The sequence below is a fragment of the Bos javanicus genome, chromosome 10, assembly GCF_032452875.1.
Source record: "Bos javanicus breed banteng chromosome 10, ARS-OSU_banteng_1.0, whole genome shotgun sequence".
Classification (NCBI taxonomy): domain Eukaryota; kingdom Metazoa; phylum Chordata; class Mammalia; order Artiodactyla; family Bovidae; genus Bos; species Bos javanicus.
In genome coordinates this window covers 44,546,053-44,568,351 of record NC_083877.1, presented here as the reverse complement: position 1 = coordinate 44,568,351, position 22,299 = coordinate 44,546,053, and the positions used below count along the sequence as shown (strand labels likewise).

General features: G+C 41.9%; 1 long non-coding RNA gene across 2 annotated transcripts in view; it reads left to right on the top strand.

Moving 5' to 3' along the window:
• The window catches only part of LOC133256160 (uncharacterized), a 183,008-nt gene that overhangs the window by 133,646 nt on the left and 27,063 nt on the right, over positions 1-22,299 (top strand). For both annotated transcript variants that reach the window (XR_009739112.1, XR_009739113.1), the window contains one exon: positions 7,725-7,919. This is a non-coding gene — a long non-coding RNA (uncharacterized LOC133256160). The remainder of the gene's footprint in view (positions 1-7,724; positions 7,920-22,299) is intronic.

Here is a 22,299-nt window from a genome sequence, read left to right as displayed (position 1 = left end):
CTTGGCTCTGCCCTTTACTGGTTGAGAGTCAGCAAGTTCCTCATCTGAGAGCTTAAAAGAGTTACTACATGGGAACTTCTCTGGTGGTCCGGTGGTCGAGAATCCACCTGCCAGTGCAGGAGACCAGGTTCGATACCTGGTCAAGGAGGATCCCACATGCCATGCCACAGAGCAACTAGGCCTGAGCACCACAGCTACTAAGCCCACACTCTAGAGCCTGTGAGCCACAACTCCTGAGCCCCTGCGCCTAGAGCCTGTGCTCTGCAACCAAAAGTGTTAGTCGCTCAGTCATGTCCAGGTCTTTGCAATGCCATGGACTGTAGCCTGCCAGGCTCCTTTGTCCATGGGATTCTCCAGGAGTGGGCTGCCATTCCCTTCACCAAGGGATCTTCCTGACCCAGCGATTGAACCTGGGTCTCCTGCATTGTAGGAGGTCTCATGCAGTGCAGGTGGATTCTTTGCTAACTGAGCCACCGGGGAAGCAAAATGAGTAACTCTCCAAGAGGTGGCTTAGAATTTAGGCTGAAGTACCATCTTCTTGTGTGCTGTGTGTGCTCAATCACGTTTGATCCTTTGCAACCCCATAGACTGTAGCCTTCCAGGTTCCTCTGTCCATAGGATTTTCCAGGCAAGAATACTGGAGTGGTTTGTCATTTCTTTCCCCAGGGGATCTTCCTGATCCAAGGATCGAACCCAAGTCTCTTGCACTGGCAGGCAAATTCTTTACCAACTGCACCACCTGGGGTCTTCTTGCCTTTACAGGTTCAAAATTATAAAGTGTTGTCTTCTTAAGGCAGTTTTGAAAATTCTACCCTTATCCTGCCCTTCTGTCCTTCCCTCTCTCTACTGGTAACTGCTACTTTTGCTTTTTATGTCTGTGAGTCTGTTTCTATTTTGCTATATATAGTTGCATACAATGAGGCACTAGTGGCTCAGATGGTAAAGAATCCACCTGCAATGCAGGAGACCTGGGTTCGATCCCTTGGTTGGGAAGATTCCCTGGAGGAGGGCATGGCAACCCACTCCAGTATTCTTGCCTGGAAAATTTTCATGGACAGAGGAGCCGGGTGGGCTACAGTCCATGGGGTCGCAAAGAGTTGGACATGACTAATTGACTAAGTACAAAGCACATCTAACATTAATCAGACACAACTACTATCATGACTAGTACTGGACTACTAGTACTAGACTAGTCTAGACTACTGCTTCTTGGTAGAAATTTGTATCGCAAAATTTGAATTTTCTAGTAGCTCCATTTAAAAAGGTAAAAAGAAATGGATGAAATTAATTTCAATAATATACTTTATTTAAACCAGTATACCCCAAACATTATCATTTCAGCATTTATCAATATATTCATAATGAGATATTTTATACTCTTTTTCATACAAAATTTCACAATTTGGTATGCATTTTACACTTAGGACACACCTCGGTTCAGACCAGCTGCATTTCAGATGCTCAGTTAGCCGCCTGAAGCCAGTAGCTACCATATCGCACAACGTGTCCTGGATACTTTCTTTTTAGCTGGTTGACAGCATGTGGAGCACAGAAAATTGTTTTTGGGAGACTGGGACATAAGACAGACATTCTAACTAAGGGGTAGGGAGGGGCAGATAATAATGGAAAAGTCTGAAAAATGGTGTACCCAGATAGAGTGCCCAAATACTTTAATACCATGGAATCTAATGTCTGCATCCCCTCAGGAAACTTTTCTACCAGTTTTTCTCTTTCTTCTGTATCTTGAACCTCACCGTCCTTTTAATTCCTAAGTCTTGACTATTTTTTATTCATAATCCTGAGGGATCGCGGGCAGGAGGAGAAGGGGATGACAGAGGATGAGATGGCTGGATGGCACCACTGACTCGATGGATGTGAGTCTGAGTGAACTCCGGGAGTTGGTGACAGACAGGGAGGCCTGGCGTGCTGTGATTCATGGGGTTGCAAAGAGTTGGACACGACTGAGTGACTGAACTGAACTGATTCCCCAGGGAAGGTTCCCAAGAAGGGAACCACCCTTCTTCACTTCTGAAAAGTTCCAATCACAATAGACAATGGCCTGTTATAACCATTTTCAAAAATAATGAGATAATGCAAGTTAATTGCAGGTCAAGAAAGGAAACAACCATTGAATATCAGACATTAGTACTGCAAGATATGTTTTACCAATTTACCTTCCCCGGTCCACAAAATATTACTTTGATCCTGTCTACTCTCTTCTTCATGTCATTGGAATTTCTCCCTTTATCTTTCTATCCAGTTTAAGAAGTACTTTCAAATTCATATAAAGCATTGTAGCTCTCTCCCACCATTTGAAATGTGATTTTGTTCTGACTTTGCACATACAAGAATTTATTTTGGGCTTAGCTAAATAAGGAATTATTTGCTCTATGACTTTATCATGGAAAAAAATACAAAGAACTGGCAGAATCTTTGAAACTACAGTTATTCTTTAATATAACCCAGGATCAAATTCTTAGGCATAGATTCTACCCACAGAGATCCAAGGGGTGTGAGCTGTATCCTTATTACAAATTATTATCTTGCCAACTTTGGAAATGATTGTCATGTTTGCTCAGCTGTTCTGACTGCTTCCACCAGTGCACCACTGTTAACAAAGCTAGGGTAGGTTTTTCTCTGGGACCCACAGCTCCTTTGATTAACTGTAGACTCTTATGGTTTCTAAGCACCTAAAAGAGCTTTTATACCCTTCAGTAAAATGCTCTTCTAGTTTTACCGTTCCCTCCACTGAGAGATCTTCAGCCACAAAATTCCATTCTCCTTTAGCCAAGGTCTGTTGGAACACTGTCCTAACTGCTCCTGATTCCCAGGGTGGGTAAAGTGATGAGACCTCCTGACCACGAGTTAAAAGGGTCTTAGAGATGATGTCGACCCACCTCTCATATCACTGATGAGAAACTGAAACCTATGGACACAGTTAATTGGTGGTAGATCCAGAGCTGGACCTCAGAACTGTGGTCTCTGTTTCATTATTTTTTCCACTCCAAAAATGAATGGGCGAGAGAAGAGTCAGGGAGGCCATTGTTGTTCAGTCGCTCAGTGATGTCAGACTCTTTGCAACCCCATGGACTGCAGCATGCCAGGCTTCCCTGTCTTTTACTATCTCCTGGAGTTTCCTCAGAGTCATGTCTATTGAGTCCATGATGCTATCCATGATGTTGTGAGGGGACAGGGATGGGCGAAACAGGAATTCACTACTTTAAGGACCTAATGTTGAAGTAGAGAGACCTCTGAGAAGGGTGAACAGATAATCTTGGTGTTCACTAATACTAGTCCAGTGTATGATGTTTGAAGCTTATATGACTCAGGAGTTGGGAAAGCTTGTCACTTCAAGGAAGTGGCTTAGGGAAATACCTTTAAGATTAAAGAGGAAAGTCTCTGCTGGTCTAATTACAAGAGGTAAGACACAGAGTGCATTCTTTTAAATAGAAATCCTCTACCAATATCCACCTCTAAGGCTTGACCAAAGGGTCAAGTTATGAGCAGTAGCTGGGTACTTCATCCTGGGTGCTGGAACCCTGCTGAGTTCTCCCTCCCTTCCTTTAGGCCATCAACATATTTCTCAAATAAATCAGTCCTAAAGGAAATCAACCGTGAAAGACTGATACTGAAGCTCCAATACTCTGGCCATCTGATTTGAAGAGCTGATTCATTGGAAAAGACCCTGCTGCTGGGAAAGACTGAAGACAAAAGAAGAGGGCAACAGAGGATGAGATGGTTAGATAGTATCACCTACTCAATGGACATGAATTTGAGCAAATTGGGAATTAGTGAAGGCAGAGGAGCCCGGTGTGCTGCAGTCCACGAGATCACAGAGTCGGACACAATGACTGAACCACAGCATCTCTGCTTTTAAGACTCAGGTTCAAAGGCTCACTTTCTAGACTGCCTCCTCTCCTCATTAGCTGCAGAGGACCTGAGAGAGAGTAGGGAATTTTTAGTGGCTCTAGCTAGTATTTCAGGCTTATCTATCCATTAGCAGGGGATTGGCACTTGCTCTTTCATTTCCACAAGGGAATAAATAAATAAAAACTTGGAAGGAAGGACATTGCTGAAAGATTAACAAAACAATATAAATCATATAAGGAACAGTTGGCAACTGAGTGTCCAAGATATGAAGCAGGAGAGGTGAAGGGAGAATTGAGGATTGGTCTGTCAACTCCCGTAGGTCTGATGGGACCCATTGAACTTCCCGTTGGCAGTAGTCTCTGAATTCCCTGCCTTGGGAATTCCATAAAGAATGTGCTTTAGTTTTCATCACTAAAGCCTAGCAATTGCATCTCAAAGTGTGCCCAGCAAAGTATAGGAATGTTCCCTATGAAAACATTCTGCTGAGATTCAAGATTTTATTTCAGCAGATGAAAACTAGAAGGCTCCGCCCACAAACAGCTCTGTCTTTTGCTGTCCGTTCTGATCAGGGCCAGCAAATGGTATGGGCAGAACTGTAGCCTTCTGGGTGAAGACTCAGGCCTGTTTTCCTGTCATGTAGAGCAGATGGCGTCAGGAATAGTTGGGCTACTTGCCTGATGGTAGAAAGACAAACTGTGACGTTTGGGGAGGTGGTGGTAGGAGATAGGGCCAGCCATAGAAAGGCCCCCTTTTATGACCCTCTGGGGATGCAGCACTGGGCTTAGGACTTAGGAATCCTGGATTCAAAGCCTGGCATTCACATTAGCTGTGTCTTGCACGATCTTCTCCGTGTCTTAGAATGCTGGTTTCCTTGGTTGTGTCCTGGCCCGGTTTTTGTCTCTGAATGGTACATGTGTGCTAAGTCACTTCAGCCTTGTTTTGGACTTTATGTGACTCTGTGGACTGTAGCCCACCAGGCTCCTCTGTCTATGGGATTCTCCAGGCAAGAGTACTGGAGTGAGTTGGTATGCCCTCCTCCAGGGGATCTTCCCAACCCAGGGATTGAGTCTGAGTCTCCTGTATCTCTTGCATTGCAGGCAGATATTTTACCCACTGAGCCACCTGTGAAGTCCCTCTGAATGGTAGGGGAATATATATGTATATATTTATTGAGGTCTAGTTGATTTATAAGTTTCAAGTGTACAACATAAAGATTCACAATTTTAAAGGTTAAAATCTATTTATAGTTATTATAAAATATTGGCTGTGTTTCCTGTGTTCTACACTATGTCCTTGTAATTTAATAGTGGTTGGTACCACGTAATGCCCTACCTCTATCTTATTTCTCTCCACTAGTAACCTCTAGTTTGTTTTGTCATTCTGTGAATCTGTTTCTTTTTTGTTATATTCACTAATTAATTTTTTAGATCCCACATATAAGTGGCATCATATCTTTGCTATTGTACATAGTAGGCTGTTTTTATATCTCTGCTATTGTAAATAATGCTGCCATGAACATTGGAATCATGTGTCTTTTCAAATTAGTGTTTTCATTTTCTTCAGATATATATCCAAGGTATATATATAACTGCGGAGTTATATGGTGGTTCCATTTTTAGTGTTCTGAGAAATCTCTGTACTGTTTCGACAGTGGCTGCACCGTTTACATTCCTACCAATAGTGCATGAGGTTCCTGTTTTTCCATATCCTTGGCAACGTTTGTTATTTGTGTGTGTGTGTTTTTTTTTTTTACGATAGCCATTATTAACAAAGAATGTTCCATCTATGTTTTCTTCTGGGAGTTGTATGGTTTCTGGTCTTAACATTTAGGTCTTCAGCCTATTTTGAACCTTCTCTTAAGAAACAAAAGAGGGAAACCAGATGTTTTCCTCTTTTCTCTCTTGTCGTAGATCCAAGAGAGACTCAGTCTACACAGACATCCCTTCTTATCCAGGTCTCCCATCCCCAGGACAGCTGGGCTCAAGCAGAAGTGATTAGCTTGATGATGGTGACGATACTACCACTACCAATAACGATAACTTACTGTGTATCAGGCACTATCCCAACTACTTTACAAATATTGCCTCATTTAATCCTTCCACAACACGATGTGATACCTGGCTTTATAATTCCTGTTTTGCAGTCATAAAAGGGGAAGTGATAAAGTAGTTCACCATCTCTTATATTAAGTTTGTCTTAACTTATACTACCATTGCAGCTGCCTTGCTCAGTGACTATGCTAGCTATATAAAGAAGTACATGCAATGTGTTGTAAATGATATAATGTGCTCGGGGTCGCTTACAGGCCTGGTAGTGGTCAAGAGGGCAAGCTCTTGTATGGGAAGCCCTCGTTAGAATCCTGACCCCATTCACTTGGACAAGTGACTTCACTTTTCTGTACCTCTTTGTCTTCATCTGAATCAAGGAGATAACAGTGCCTTCCTCATAAGAGAGTGGGGAGAATGAAAGGAGATAATCTATGTAAAGCTGTTAGCACAGCACTTGTACATAGTAAATTCAATACATGTTTGTCATTATAACCATAATTCAAATAAATGATGTATTTGTTAAGAAGGGCATCAAGGAGTTGGTAAGCTCCAAGATCTTGGAGGATAGGAAGGTAGAATATTTTGGGCATGCTTTGGGCATACTGACTTTCATCATAATGTCGAACAGTTTTCGAGCAAGACAAATGCTATGATGGTATAAGTTAATATATAGTTAATATAAGTGACTATGAACTACTTTTATCAATTACCCTTATATGACTGTGAAATAAGCTTCCCCGGTGGCTCTGGCAGTAAAGAATCCACCTGCCAATGCAGGAGACCCAGGTTCGATCCCTGGGTCAGGAAGATACCCTGGAGAAGGAAATGGCAACCCACTCCAGTATTCCTGCCTGGAAAATTCCATGGACAGAGGAGCCTAGTGGGCTTCAGTCCATGGGGTTGCAAGAGTTGGACATGACTTAGTGACTACACCAGCACTGTTCTATGACTGTAAGATGGGAATAGCACCACATATGTCATTACACTGTGAAGGGATTAAATGAAGCAATATTTACAAAGTAGTTGGGAGCAACTGAAGCACAATTAATTCAGATTGCTTGTAGGGTATCAACCAGGCAATTAATTTTGCCTGGGAAGCATTTACTCTCTTCCTCTGGTAAAACCACCCAGTTTTGCTTTGGGAAATGGCCCTTCCCTGTGCTATGGGGTTCTGACCTGGTTCCTTCTCATCCCAGGCCACTCATTTCTGTTTCCTTCTGGATTGACTCAACTCATGGGACCCATGCTATGGCTAAAGTGTACTCAAGGCATGGAGAGCCAGTCGGAGCTCCCAGGAGATCACTGAAATTCTGGGTTCAGATGTGCCTGAAACTAGACACACACCTGAATGCCCTGACTTGTGATTTAATAATTCTGCTTTTAGCTTAACCTTTTTGAATTTGTTTTCATCTTTGTAATTGAAAGAATACTCCAGGTATACTAGTTATACTACTACTACTACTACTAAGTCACTTCAGTCGTGTCCGACTCTGTGCGACCCCATAGACGGCAGCCCACCAGGCTCTCCCATCTCTGGGATTCTCCAGGCAAGAACACTGGAGTGGGTTGCCATTTCCTTCTCCAATGCATGGAAGTGAAAAGTGAAAGTGAAGTCGCTCAGTCCTGTCCGACCCTCAGCGACCCCATGGACTGCAGCCTTCCAGGCTCCTCCATCCATGGGATTTTCCATGGCAAGAGTACTGGAGTGGGGTGCCAAATGCTATTTAAATATAGCTCTAAATTCTGGGTATACTCTAATTTTGTGTTTTATTACTTATAGAACATTTTTGTCTTCACTGTTGACAGATTATAATAATAATTACTTTCATCATTGTCATCAGTATTCCACCTATACCTGATCTCTCTGCCAGCCTGACAACAATTACTAGCTTAAGTGATTTATTCAAGGAATAAGGAACAGAGGTGAAATTCAAACTCACATCTCTCTGATTGTAAAACTGGTGCGTTTTCTACTACACCAAGCCTCCTCTTCATCTTGAGGTAAGAATGTTTTCCATCTGAATGCATCTTTTATATTATGATGAAAGTCAGTGGAAAGATAAATTTAGCAAAATTCACTTTAAACATCTTCTGTGAGTCAAATCCTTTTTGAAAATTACAACCCCTATGGTGCTTCATATTACATCACTGAAGTTCAACCTGCTAAATCCCTGCCCCTGCCAGTCACACCAGTGTCCTTGTTTCTGAGAAAAAGCCTTGGTTTTCTTTCCTGGGAGACATGGAATTAATGCATATTTTGCAGTGAATTCTATGCAAAGTAACTATGAAGGAATAGGGCTGGGGGTGGCCTTTGTTTTCAAGGAACTTCAGCTCCATTGGGGAAGATACATATAGAGTGAACGGAATTTCTTCCAAGCCAGTTGGAATTATGCAACCATCAGCCCTAATAGTGGGGTGACAGCTACAGAGGAAGGGTCAAGTATTAGTAGGATAGTACGTCAGGGAAGGAAGACTTTAGGGAGTCAAAATGTTGAGCTATGTCTTGAAGCAAGAGAAGAATTCCTCAGCAGAATGTAACCTCAGGTGATCTCAGAGTTCACCGTCATAGGTGGAGCCTGGAACACTCTAAGGTTTCATGGTTTGCCTGCTGTCAGGCACCGGGACACTGCTGAGCACCGGGAATACAACAGGAATGTGGACAGAGTCCTCACCCCACAGTGCTTTCAGTTTGGCAGAGACAGACCAACATGGCAGAGTAATACATGTATAAGTCCAGTAAGGGCATGCTGCCCGGAGCATTCAGGGTGGCCTGGTCGTGAACATTTCAAGCCGGATCTGACGGGTGAGAGGAGGGAGCGCCACAAGGGGGCGCTGCAGAGGCTGAGGAGCAGTGGAGGCTGGTCCAGGAGGCTGGCGAGAAGGTGGCTGGTGGAGGGAAGGGCTGGTTGTTCGCTGGAGCATTTCCAGGTGGACCTGGAACCAGATGCGGTCATGAGAGAATACGTGGGGACCACCTGGAGATGGCATGAAAGAGGAGAAGGGGTGGCCCTGACCCCACCCTCTGCCTTTGACGCTGTTGTAAAATCCAGTGAGATGAATTCAAGGCTTGTGAGAAAGGACTCCAGGTGTCTCTTTTCTCCCCCTCGTTAGTCAGTCCGTCTTCCCTCAGCTCAGCCTGGCAGAGTTCTGGGTTTCCACCTCCTTCTATGTTCCTTGTTGGCAGTGGATAACCTCACAGAAATGGCTTCCTGGAGCTCGCAGAGCAAAGCCACCAGCACCCAACCCCTGGACTGTTCTTCCCTTTTTCTAAACTACATGGACGGCAGCTCGCCTACGCCCTGGAGGCATGGTTGGCTGTAGCTCTCGCCTCACCATGGGAGATCTGGGCAAGGGGGTAAAGGAGAGGGAGAGGGTTAGAAACCTCGGACTCTGCTTCTCTATCTATCTCAGGAGCCACCAGCCCTGGGTCCTGTTCCCTTCCCTGCTCGTCTTTTCCCCTCAGGTCTCCACTGGGGCACCAACTCTTGTGATACATGCATGTCTTTTGTGATACATGGATGTCTCCCGTAACCCTGGCCTTCAGAATTCTCTCAAATATCCAAATCTGCAACTCTGTCCCGAAGTGTAGAGAGGGCTGAGTTAGAGCCTCTGTGTGGAGATTTTGTCTGCCTCTATGAGATCTCAGTCAAGTGGGCCTTAGGAAGTATCACTATGAACAAAGCTAGTGTAGGTGATGGAATTCCAGTTGAGCTATTTCAAATCCTAAAAGATGATGCTGTGAAAGTGCTGCACTCAATATGCCAGCAAATTTGGAAAACTCAGCAGGGGCCACAGACCTGGAAAAAGTCAGTGTTCATTCCAATCCCAAAGAAAGGCAATGCCAAAGAATGCTCAAACTACCGCACAATTGCACTCATCTCACATGCTAGTAAAGTAATGCTCAAAATTCTCCAAGCCAGGCTTCAGCAGTATGTGAACCGTGAACTTCCAAATGTTCACGCTGGTTTTTAGAAAAGGCAGAGGAACCAGAAATCAAATTGCCAGCATCCACTGGATCATCGAAAAAGCAAGAGAGTTCCAGAAAAACATCTGTTTTTGCTTTATTGACTATGGCACAGCCTTTGACTGTGTGGATCACAATAAACTGTGGAAAATTCTGAAAGAGATGGGAATGCCAGACCACCTGACCTGCCTCTTGAGAAACCTGTATGCAGGTCAGGAAGCAACAGTTAGAACTGGACGTGGAACAACAGTCTGGTTCCAAATTGGGAAAGGAGTATGTCAAGGCTGTATAGTGTCACCATGCTTATTTAATTTATATGCAGAGTACATCATGAGAAACGCTGGGCTGGAGGAAGCATAAGCGGGAATCAAGATTGCTGGGAGAAATATCAGTAACCTCAGATATGCAGATGACATCGCCCTTATGGCAGAAAGTGAAGAAGAACTAAAAAGCCTCTTTATGAAAGTGAAAGAGGAGAGTGAAAAAGTTGGCTTAAAACTCAACATTCAGAAAACAAAGATCATGGCATCCGATCCCATCACTTCATGGCAGATAGATGGAGAAACAGTGGAAACAGTGGCAGACTTTATTTTTGTGGGCTCCAGAATCACTGCAGATGGTGACTGCAGCCATGAAATTAAAAGACGCTTACTCCTTGGAAGAAAAGTTATGACCAACCTGCTGCTGCTGCTAAGTCGCTTCAGTCGTGTCTGACTCTGTGCGACCCCATAGACAGCAGCCCACCAACCTAGACACATATTAAAAAGCAGAGACATTACTTTGTCAACAAAGGTCCGTCTTGTCAAGGCTATGGTTTTTCCAGTACTCATGTATGGTTGTGAGAGTTGAACTATAAAGAAAGCTGAGTGCTGAAGAATTGATGCTTCTGAACTGTGGTGTTGGAGAAGACTCTTGAGTGTCCCTTGGGCTGCAAGGAGATCCAACCAGTCCATCCTAAAGGAAATCAGTCCTGAGTGTTCATTGGAGGGACTGATGTTGAAGCTGAAACTCCAATAATTTGGCCACGTGATGCGAAGAGCTGACTCATTTGAAAAGATCCTGATGCTGGGAAAGATCGAAGGCAGGAGGAGAAGGGGATGACAGAGGATGAGATGGTTGGATGGCATCACCTACTCAATGGACATGAGTCTGAGTAAACTCTGGGAGTTGGTGATGGACAGGGAGGCCTGGCGTGCTGCAGTCCATGGGGTCACAAAGAGTCGGACACTACTGAGTGACTGAACTGAACTGATGAGATCTCAGTGGAAATAGAATGCAGCATAGAGGGCAGTCTTTGAAACCTGGTCAACCTCCCCTTTATACATGAAGACCCTTAGAACTCATTTTTTAAGCTTGGTTTATAGAAAAGTGAAAAACTCTGGGATTATAGTTTGTTCCTCAATGGAGGGTAGCAAAGGTTTTCACTGACACAGAGAGCCAAGCCTCAGAACACTGGGAGAAAAGGGGTGGCAAGAATGCCCCTGAGAATTAAGCAGGCATTGATTATCTTCACCAGAGACCCTATCCTCAGCCTTTATCATGATGGCAACTTATTCTCCTGCATTCTAGTCGCTAAAAGATGAAACACATTTAGATCCTTTTTTTAATATTTTAAAACACTTTATTTTATTGAAGTAAAATTTATTTACATTGTTAATTTCTGCTGTATAGCAAAGTGATTCAGTTATATATATATATATTCTTTTTGATTGTGGTTTATCACGAGGATTGAATATAGTTCCCTGTGCTATACAGTAGGTGCTTGTTTATCCATCCGATATAGAATAGTTTGCATCTGCTTACCTTGAACTGCCAGTCCTTTCCCCCTCTCCCCTTTGGGAACCACTAGTCTGTTCTTTAGCATGGAATGATGCTAAAGCTGAAACTCCAGTACTTTGGCCACCTCATGTGAAGAGTTGACTCATTGGAAAAGACTCTGATGCTGGGAGGGATTGGGGGCAGGAGGAGAAGGGGAGGACAGAGGATGAGATGGCTGGATGGCATCACTGACTCGATGGACATGAGTCTGAGTGAATTCCGGGAGTTGGTGATGGACAGGGAGGCCTGGTGTGCTGCGATTCACGGGGTCACAAAGAATCGGACACGACTGAGCGACTGAACTGAACTGAGTGTGTTCTCTACGTCTGTGAGTCCGGTTCTGTTTCGTAGATGTGTTCATTTGTGCCATATTTTAGAGTCCACATATAAATGACATCATAGGGTATTTTTCTCTTTCTGACTTAATTCACTTAGTATGATGATAGTTGCATCCATGTTGCTGAAAATGGCATTATTTCATTCTTTTTTTATGACTGAGTAGTATTTAATTGTATATGTATGTACCAATCTGCTTTATCCATTTATCTGTTGATGGACATTTAGGTTCCTTCCATGTCTTGGCTATCATAAATAGTAATGCTATGAACATAGGGGTCCATGTATCTCTTTGAATTATAGTTTTGTCTAGATATATGCCCAGGAGTGGGATTGCTGGACCATATGGCAACTCTCTTTTTAGTTTTTTGAGGAACCTCTGTACTGTTTTCCATAGTGGCCACACCAATTTACATTCCCACCAACAATGTAGGAGGGTTTTCTTTTCTCCACACCCTCTCCAGCATTTCTTGTTTATAGACTTTTTAATTATGGCCGTTCAGGTTGGTGTGAGGTGGTTCATCATTGTAGTATTTATTTGCACTTGTCCAATAATTAGCAATGTTGAGCATCTTTTCATGTCCATTGATCCATATGTCTGTTTTTGTGCCAATATCAGATTTGATCACCGTAGCTTTGTAATATTGTCTGAAGACTGGAAGCGTTATGCTTTCTGTTTTGTTCTTCTTCTTAAGAATTGCTTTGGCTATTCTGGGTCTTTTATAGTTCCATGTAAACTTTGGGACTATTTGTTCAAGTTCTTTGGACGGTGTTATGGATAATTTGATAGGAATTGCATTGAATCTGTAGGTTGCTTTGGATAGTATGGCCATTTTAACAATATTAATTCTTCCAATTCAGGAGCATGGGATATCTTTCCTTTTCTTTGAGTCATCTTCAGTTTTCTTTATTAATGTTTTATACTTATCAGCATATAAGCCTTTCTCATCCTTGGTCAGGTTTATTCCTAAGTATTTTTGATGCGATTTTAAAAGGGATTTTTAAACATTCCGTTTCAAGCACAGTTAGATCTTGAATGTGAATGTAGAAAGTGTAGCTGTAAAATAATGCCTCTGCCACATCAACACATCAACAAGGAAACCGTAGTCCTTTGCTTACATAGAGTAGTCCTGCTGTGTAATCGGCTGCATTGTTGATGGTCTACCACGAGGGGGCAGAAGAGCATAAGTCTTCCTCAGAAGACTGTGTACTGATGTACCAGGCCTCCTTGGTTCTTTAGTTTTCTCTGTATCTCTGCTTCACACTCTCTCAAGAGACGTTTTAGAGGAAATTACACACTGCAGATGGTGATTTCAGCCATGAAATTAAAAGACGCTTACTTCTTGGAAGGAAAGTTATGACCAACCTAGATAGCATATTCAAAAGCAGAGACATTACTTTGCCAACAGAGGTCCGTCTAGTCAAGGCTATGGTTTTTCCTGTGGTCATGTATGGATGTGACAGTTGGACTGTGAGGAAGGCTGAGCCCCGAAGAATTGATGCTTTTGAACTGTGGTGTTGGAGAAGACTCTTGAGAGTCCCTTGGACTGCAAGGAGATCCAACCAGTCCATTCTGAAGGAGATCAGCCCTGGGATTTCTTTGGAAGGAATGATGCTAAAGCTGAAACTCCAGTACTTTGGCCACCTCATGCGATGAGTTGACTCATTGGAAAAGACTCTGATGCTGGGAGGGATTGGGGGCAGGAGGAAAAGGGGACGACAGAGGATGAGATGGCTGGATGGCATCACTGTCTCAATGGACGTGAGTCTGATTGAACTATGGGAGTTGGTGATGGACAGGGAGGCCTGGCGTGCTGCGATTCATGGGGTCGCAAAGAGTCGGACACGACTGAGCGACTGAATTGAACTGAACTGAACACAGTGCAATCTCTGAGGCAGGAAGGTTGTCTGCCTAACTGATTCTCATAGTGTGGTTCTTCAGATTTCTGAAGGTCACTAACACTTTCAGGCAGCCATGAAGTAAACTATTGTCAGATTAATACCAAGACATTATTTACCTTTTCCCCTGGGCTGTTACCAGCACCAATGGTGCAGAAACAATGGCAGTTAAAACTGATAGGGCCTCAGCATGAATCAAACTACTAGAAGTCAGTGTATTATCCACCATCACACATTTGCAATAATTAAAAAAAAAATCAATTTCACCTAAGAATGCCCTTGATAAAGTCGTAAAATTCTTAGTTTTATCAAATCTTGAACCTTGAATTCATTTCCTTTTAATATTCTGTGCAACAAAATGGGAATATGCATAAAACAGTTCTGCTGAATGTCAAAGGAGAAAGGTCACCCCGAAGAAAACACTTGCGTATCCTGAACAGAATCCCCTTTTTTCTGGAACACCATTTTTAGTTCAAAAAGAAAAATAATTTGGCAAACAAATTATGGTTCTTCAGACTTCAGTATCTGGCAGATACTTAAAAAAAAAAAAAAGGTGAATTCATCCCTTTAAGGAAATTAATTATCAGTATTTGTGCCCATGATACAATTTGAGCTTTTAAGTGAAAATTAGAAATCTGGAATATTTTTATCTACCTACCACAGTTAACTTCACAAATTCTCTATATTTGGACACTTTTCTGGTGATTTTGGTGGCAATAGGAATGAATTTTGGTATTGCATAATGTAATGTATCAAAATTTGAAAGTTCTGCCTAGCTCAATGAATTACTGTTACCCTATGCATGAGTAAAAGATTTATTCAAAGCATAAGATAGATCAGTGGATTTTAGTGTAATAGAGTACAAAAAGTTCACTGATACAGTTTCAGATTCCATATTGTTACCGTCTTTTAGGAGAAACGATCATTTTGGCAGTTTGGTGTAATGTGAAAGATCATCAGCGTATCTGAAAAGCTGCTGAAATTCCTCTCCCATTTCCAGCTAATTCTCTGTGTGAGGCTAGGCTTTCTTCACATGCTTCAACCAAAACAGTATCTCACAACAGACTGAAAACAGAAGCAGATACGAGACTACCATAGCCACTAACAACTATTCTACCATTTTTTGAAGAGACATTCAAGGAAATGGGTGTCTTGATTTGTTCCCCTGTCATTTAATTTCTCCAAATAAGCATGGCTTCCTTCTCTGTCTACAAACTGTCTTTAGAAAACAGCAGGTCTTGGCTACTCTGCTTTGCTAACAGTAGTATGATAATATCACCTTCTATTGTAAATGTTTTGCAGTTAACAAATACCAGACAGTCCACTCAAATAGCCTGAGGAAAATGAGGTCAGGACAGGTGTTACTCGCAGCCATATAGTAAATAGCAGAAGCCCAACTGAAACTCTGCCTTTATGATTCAAGGTCATTTGCTCCCCTGAAAAGTAATTCCCACAGGTGGTTTGTTAGAGGAGGAGGGCAGGGCGGAATTAAAGAGGACAACCAGTTCTGCATTTGGAAAAGACCAAATCTATCTTGTTTAGTCAAAACGGAAAGGGGATTCTTATGTGTGTGAGGTTATGGAGCTGAACTACACGCAAGCAGTTCATTCTTTACTCAAGTGATAGGGAGTTGTGGAAATAGGGGAAAAACAGCACTGTGTTTGCTTCAGAATCCAATGCCATGCTCCTTCCAGCTGACCTTTCAAGAGGGCTCTAGAGGTTATACTTTCTCTTTGTAGAAGTAAATGAAGTAGCCAGGTACTGGTTATAGAGTACTGGGCTTCCTTTTAAATTGCAGTGTCTTCACTTTATCTATGTGGTGTGCCTTTATTTCAAACATAAACAGACAAGCAGGATGAAAATCAAGGGAGGAAAGCTATGTATACAATCAAAATGATGATTTTTTCAGTAGCTGAGTAGTTTATATAATCTGACATGTGTGTCTCTTCCATTTATTCTGTTTTTCTCCTTCATACAGCTCCATCAGAGACTAGGCAACTTGAACAATATTTACATTTGTATGGTCCCTCTTAATTTTCAGAGTATTTTCACAATCATTATGTCCTCTGAACATCAGACACAGCTTTATCTCTATGCGGAAAGTAGGGTGGGTATTATTTTCTCGTGGTGCCTTTGGGAAGCAGAATTGTTTCAGTGTGATGTGTAAGATCATTCTAGACTTCCTAGACCATGAGCTGGTAGGATGAGGAGGAACTACCCCAGTGCAGTATCCCAGAAGACCAGCACCCCCTCCCATTTGGAGAAGAGGAAGCACCAGAATACACCGTGCATTTCTATCAAGTTCCTGGTAGATGATGTGGTCTGAGGACTACAGTTTGAGAACCAGTGCTGTAACTCATACTGTGTGTTTTCAGAACTGGACTACAAACTTGTAGTCCAGTGGGTGGCATCCGTGTCTATGAAGGAACCTACCTTTTATAAGCAGTCCTTTTTACCAATGAACAGAGATTAAGTGACTGGTCCAAGGTCATACTGATAGAAATTTAATATCGTTTAAAGTAAACCCAAGGTCTTCTGATTCCTAATCAAAGGTAGTTCCTTAAGCTATTAGTCTGTTGTAAGTTTCTTTAATAGCAGACAGTGACAATTGACAATTGTTATATGTTCAACAGGTATATCTTTAGTTGAACCTTTTGCTGAGCAGGATCTAAGTAAATAGCAAAGGAAAAATAATCCTCCTTGATTTTATCCAAGATGCATTGTAGGAGATAGACATGCCCTTCAGCATACCTGAGAACATCAGGGATAGAAATATATAAAATACTTAAATTCAGCTCTTTAGAATTGCATATCTAAATGCTGTCGGTTTCTAAAGATAATAGATTTTAATCCAGTTTAATTTTTTTTAATTTAAAATTTTTATTGAATTATAGTTCATTTACAATATTAGTTTCAGGTATACAACATAGTGATTCAATATCTTTATAGATTATGCTCCATTTAAAGTTATTATAAGCATTGGCGTTATTTCTTGTGCTATACAATATATCCTTGTACCATATTTATTTTATACATAGTAGTTTATATCTCTTAACACCTACCCATATTTTGCCCCTTTCTCCTTTCCTTTCCCCACTGGTAACCACTAGTTTGTTTTCTGTATCTGTGAGTTTGTTTCTTTTTTGTTATATTCATTTGAACAAAAAAATTTTTTTATGTTTACTCTGAGCAAATAACTCTGCTAACTATCTCTACCAAATGAGATCTGGTCTTTGACTTACAGGAATTTATAAACTAGTGGGAAGAAGCAGAATGTTCATAACTAACTACAGAATTACGCCAGATGGAATGTGGTATCTATAAAACCGAAGGTCCACAGTATATAGTACAGGGAGACAGTGGAGAGATAGATTTCATTTAGGGAGAGCTAATGAAGAAATTGCATCTGAATATGAAGGAAGTAGCATCTGAACTGATCCTCTGAAAGGGAGGAGGATTTTGCCTGGTAAAGATAGAGAAGAAGAATCTTCTGGGCAGAGAAAACTGCACTGGAAAAGATATAGGTCAGCACAGGGCTTTCTTGGGGGAAGAGCTACTTTTCCATGTGGTCTGGGAAGGGCACAGGAGTGCAGTGTGTGATACAACTGGAAAGTCATGGGAGACAGCCAAGAGTGAGTGAATAGTTCTGAGCCAGGAGAGATAGGAGCCAAGGGGTGCTGTAGAGGAGGTGGCTGGGGACCGGAGAATAGACCAGCGAGGATGCGAAGCCAAACAAGGAGGACTTTTCAGAAGCTAGCATGATCAGAATGGGTTTGGGGTCTTCTGGTTTTAAACCTGGTTTTGAACCTTACTACCTCTGTGGCCTTAGGAAAATATGACTCTCTTTGGACTTTAGTTTTCTCACTTCTAAAAGGAGAGGGTAGATCCTGACTAACATCTCTCTCCCCCTAACATTCTTTGATTCTGAGGACCTTATTTGCCCTCTGTTGCAAATCTCATTCTGGATGGCTTGAATCCATTGTTCATCCTTCTTTCTAAAATGGTATGGCTCCTTCTGGGATCACAATGTGAAATATAATGCAGTTGAAGGTCCCATTGATCTGGCCATGGTTTGGAGCAGAAGTGAGAAAATGAAATTCTTGAATTAGAACTTCATCAAACCTATCTTATTTGTAGCTTATTTCAACTGTACCAACTTTTCAAGCATAGCTATTTGCAACAGAGAAAACTTTATCTTGCTGAGTTTACAAGCTCATGAAAGCATGATTGCAGCTCTGAAAATGTGTGGGTTACTAGGCTTATTTCTAGTAAACATAAAGGTTAGCTTCAGGGGTAGAGGCCAGATTTCATAACTATAACTGGAAATCTTAGGGAACAGATGAATCATATAATACATCACTTCAACCGGAAATCGACCATGTCCCCCTGTTAGAGTCTATCTCAAAATGTTTTGTGAGATGAGCTGGAGGAACCACAGCCCAAACCATGTATGGGATGGGGTGATTAGATTCCAGCCAGAAGACCAAATATTGCCTTTTGTTCTTTCCTGGGGGTGGGGGTGGGAAGGATATAGAAAACAATGTTCTGGCCACAGAGAGGATTCCAGGGAGTAAAAATGAATCATCCCCAGCCGCCAGGAAACGCCAGGAGTTCTCTAAATGGAATGAAGTCCTCCTGTACCTTGGGTGGGAGCAGAGGGGGTGAGGGAAACAACAGCTGGTGGGGGAGCCGGAAGCTGGAGAAGGGGACACCGAAGCACGGCTGAAACTGGCAGCCATGGCAGAGGAATAAACCAAAAGGGATGTGAGTTTGTGCAGGTTTCCTGTGGGGTCCCTTAGGGAGAGGCTATTCCAGAGCTGCCCTCCGTGGTTTCCTAATCAGTTGCTGCTGCCTCTAGTCTCCACCCTGTGCAGGAGCATCTGCATAAAAATGTGGAGAATGTAACCAACTATTCACGCGTGTCCAAAAGGGCTCTGCGAATTAGGAAGCTGCACAAAGGGCCTCCCACCAGCAGCCTGGGAATGGGAACGGGACCTGCCGCCCTAGGCCAGGGAGGCCCAGGGGTCAACGGACATCTGGAGCCATGTCCAGGCCCTGGACTGAAGCTCTGGGGGGTGTCAGGCACATCCTGCTGCTTGCTGGAGCCTGAGGCATGGAATTGGGGCTGGATTCTCTCTTGCTTCCTGTGTGCCTTTAATTAACTTCATTAGTTAATTATATCCTAATATCTCTCCATGTATTTGGGTCCTCTTTAGTGTTTCTAAATAAGAGTTTGTTTCTAAACAGAGTTCTGTTTTTTAAACCTTTTTTTATTAAGGCCATTTTCAAACATACAAACATACAAAGAATACACAAAAAAATAGTATGTTGAACCCATACCACCTAGCTTTAGTATTTATCAATATTTTGCCAAATTTCTCTCACTTATGTCTCCTCCACTTCTTTTTCTTCCAGTGTGTTAAAGCAAATCCCAAATATATCATTTCAGCTACAAAAACTGAATATATTGCTGGCTGGTAAGGTCCCTTTTTTCCACATAATAATGCTACTATCATATGTAATAAAATTAATAATCTTTTAATATCATATAATCATGGATAAAGACCATATATTTCTTGTACTACAAGATTCAAACAAGATCCACCCAATGCATATTATTTCCTCTCTTTTTAAAAAGTTTTGAAAAATATTTATTAGTGTCTGTACTGGATCTTTGCTGTGCTCCGGTTTTCTCTAGTTGTGGCAAGCAGGGTCTACCCTTTATTGCTGCGCACGAGCTTCTCAATTGCAGCGGCTGCTCTTATCGCGGAACACGGGCTCTAGGTCTGTGGGTTTCAGTAGCTGCGGCACACAGCCTCGGCATTTGTGGCATGCAGGCTCTAGGGCGCCCAGGCTTCAGTAATTATGGCCTACAGGTCTAGTTGCTCTTCAGCATGTGGAATCTTCCCAGATCAGGGTTCGAACACTGGCAGGCGGACTGTCAACTGCTGGACCAGCAGGGAAGTGCTCCTCTCTTTTTTAGTGCCATTTATTTGTAGGAGAAATTTGATCAAACATTTGATCAAATCTACAGAATTTCATATTCTCTGTTTGGCTGTTGCATCCTTGTTGTATTTTCCCAAGGATTCCTAGTTACTTTTCACTGGGAAATGGTATTTAGAGACCACCATATGGGCATAAGAGATAGTCTTTGCTACTGAATTATCATTGTTTTGTGGATTTTTCAGAGTAAAGAGTGAGAACATTTACACATATGAAGATGAGAGAAACTTGATTCTTACTGATATTTCCAATTTAAATTCAAGATTACATGGTTTTTCCTAACTGATTTGTATCTGTATGTTACTTCTCCCTTGCTGATCAGTTTGATTACTGTGATATTATTAGTAACATCATTACTTATTAGCTTTAGTTTGAAAATAACACATTTAATGCAGGTTAAAATTTCTTTGTAATAAATCCATGGGGGTGATATTATCTCTTGTGTCTCTGAGGATATTAATTATAATGTTTTTTACATTGATATATTTTAAATTCCTTTTATTGTTTCTGTTTTCAGTGTTCAGATTTTCTTAAATATCTGGTGAACCTTGGCTGTTAACTGAAAAATAAGAGATACTAAAGCATCAGCATTACTAATAACATAAGATTACTAAAATAAGAGTATAAAACCAACAGAGTTAAGTAAAAAATCCCATAATCTCATATTTGAATAGGAAATACCAGAATAAACTGATTTTTTGTCTCTTAAATTAAAAATAACATATTTCATTGCTCTGACTGTTGAAAAGGCCTAGAAACAATGAATTTAGTAGTAATAAGCGCAACAGGCATTCACATTATGGTCTCTGAATACCATTCCCTACTAAGAGGAACCAGAAATCTTTGGGGAAATGCCTGACTCCAAGTTTGCCCTGTGCTGTGCTTAGTCACTCAGTTGTGTCTGACTCTTTGCAGATTCCAAGTTTAGGGCGGGACTTAAAAAGTGAGTCTGGGACATTATCTTAAGTCAAAGAAGAAATGAGGAAATCTTTCAAAACAAATAGTCAAATCGAAACGATGTAAAAGCCATTCTTAAGAGGCTCCCACTGGCCAAAGATGGGGCAATATGTACATGAAAAAAATTAGAACACATCAGATAATGAAAAATTAATGAATTTATGCAGGTCAGGAAGCAACAGTTAGAACTGGAAATGGAACAGACTGGTTCCAAATAGGAAAAGGAGTGCGTCAAGGCTGTATATTGTCACCTTGCTTATTTAACTTATATGCAGAGTACATCATGAGAAATGCTGGGCTCCAAGAAGGACAAGCTGGAATCAAGATTGCCGGGAGAAACATCAACAACCTCAGATATGCAGATGACACCACCCTTATGGCAGAAAGTGAAGAGGAACTAAGAAACCTCTTGATGAATGTGAAAGAGGAGAGTGAAAAAGTTGACTTAAAGCTCAACATTCAGAAAACGAAGATCATGGCATCCAGTCCCATCACTTCATGGGAAATAGATGGGGAAACAGTGGAAACGCAGGCTGACTTTATTTTTGGGGGCTCCAAAATCACTGCAGATGGTGATTGCAGCCCTGAAATTAAAAGATGCTTACTCCTTGGAAGGAAAGTTATGACCAACCTAGACAGTGTATTAAAAAGTAGAGACATTACTTTGTCAACAAAGGTCTGTCTAGTCAAGGCTATAGTTTTTCCAGTGGTCATGTATGGATGTGAGAGTTGGACTATAAAGAAAGCTGAGCACCGAAAAATTGGTGCTTCTGAACTGTGGTGTTGGAGAAGACTCTTGAGTGTCCCTTGGACTGCAAGGAGATCCAACCAGTCCATCCTAAAGGAAATCAGTCCTGAATATTCATTGGAAGGACTGATGTTGAAGCTGAAACTCCAGTACTTTGGCCACCTGATGCAAAGAGCTGACTCATTTGAAAAAACCCTGATGCTGGGAAAGATCGAAGGCAGGAGGAGAAGGGGATGACAGAGGATGAGGTAGTTGGATGGCATCACTGACTCAATGGACATGAGTTTGGGTGAACTCCGGGAGTTGGTGATGGACAGGGAGGCCTGGCGTGCTGTGGTTCATGGGGTCACCAAGAGTCAGATATGACTGAACGACTGAACTGAACTGAACTGAAAATGATTAAAAAAAATATGTCTTTAGTTGTTTTTGGAGGTCACTAGGGCACCAGATCATCACTCAAAAATGTATTCAATTCAGCTCAGTTGCTCAGTTGTGTCTGACTCTGTGATCCAATGGACTGCAGCACACAAGGCTTCCCTGTCCATCACCAACTCCTGGAGATTGCTCAAACTCATGTCCATGAAGTCGGTGATGCCATCCAACCATCTCATCCTCCATCGTCCTCTTCTCCTGCTGCCTTCAATCTTTCTCAGCAT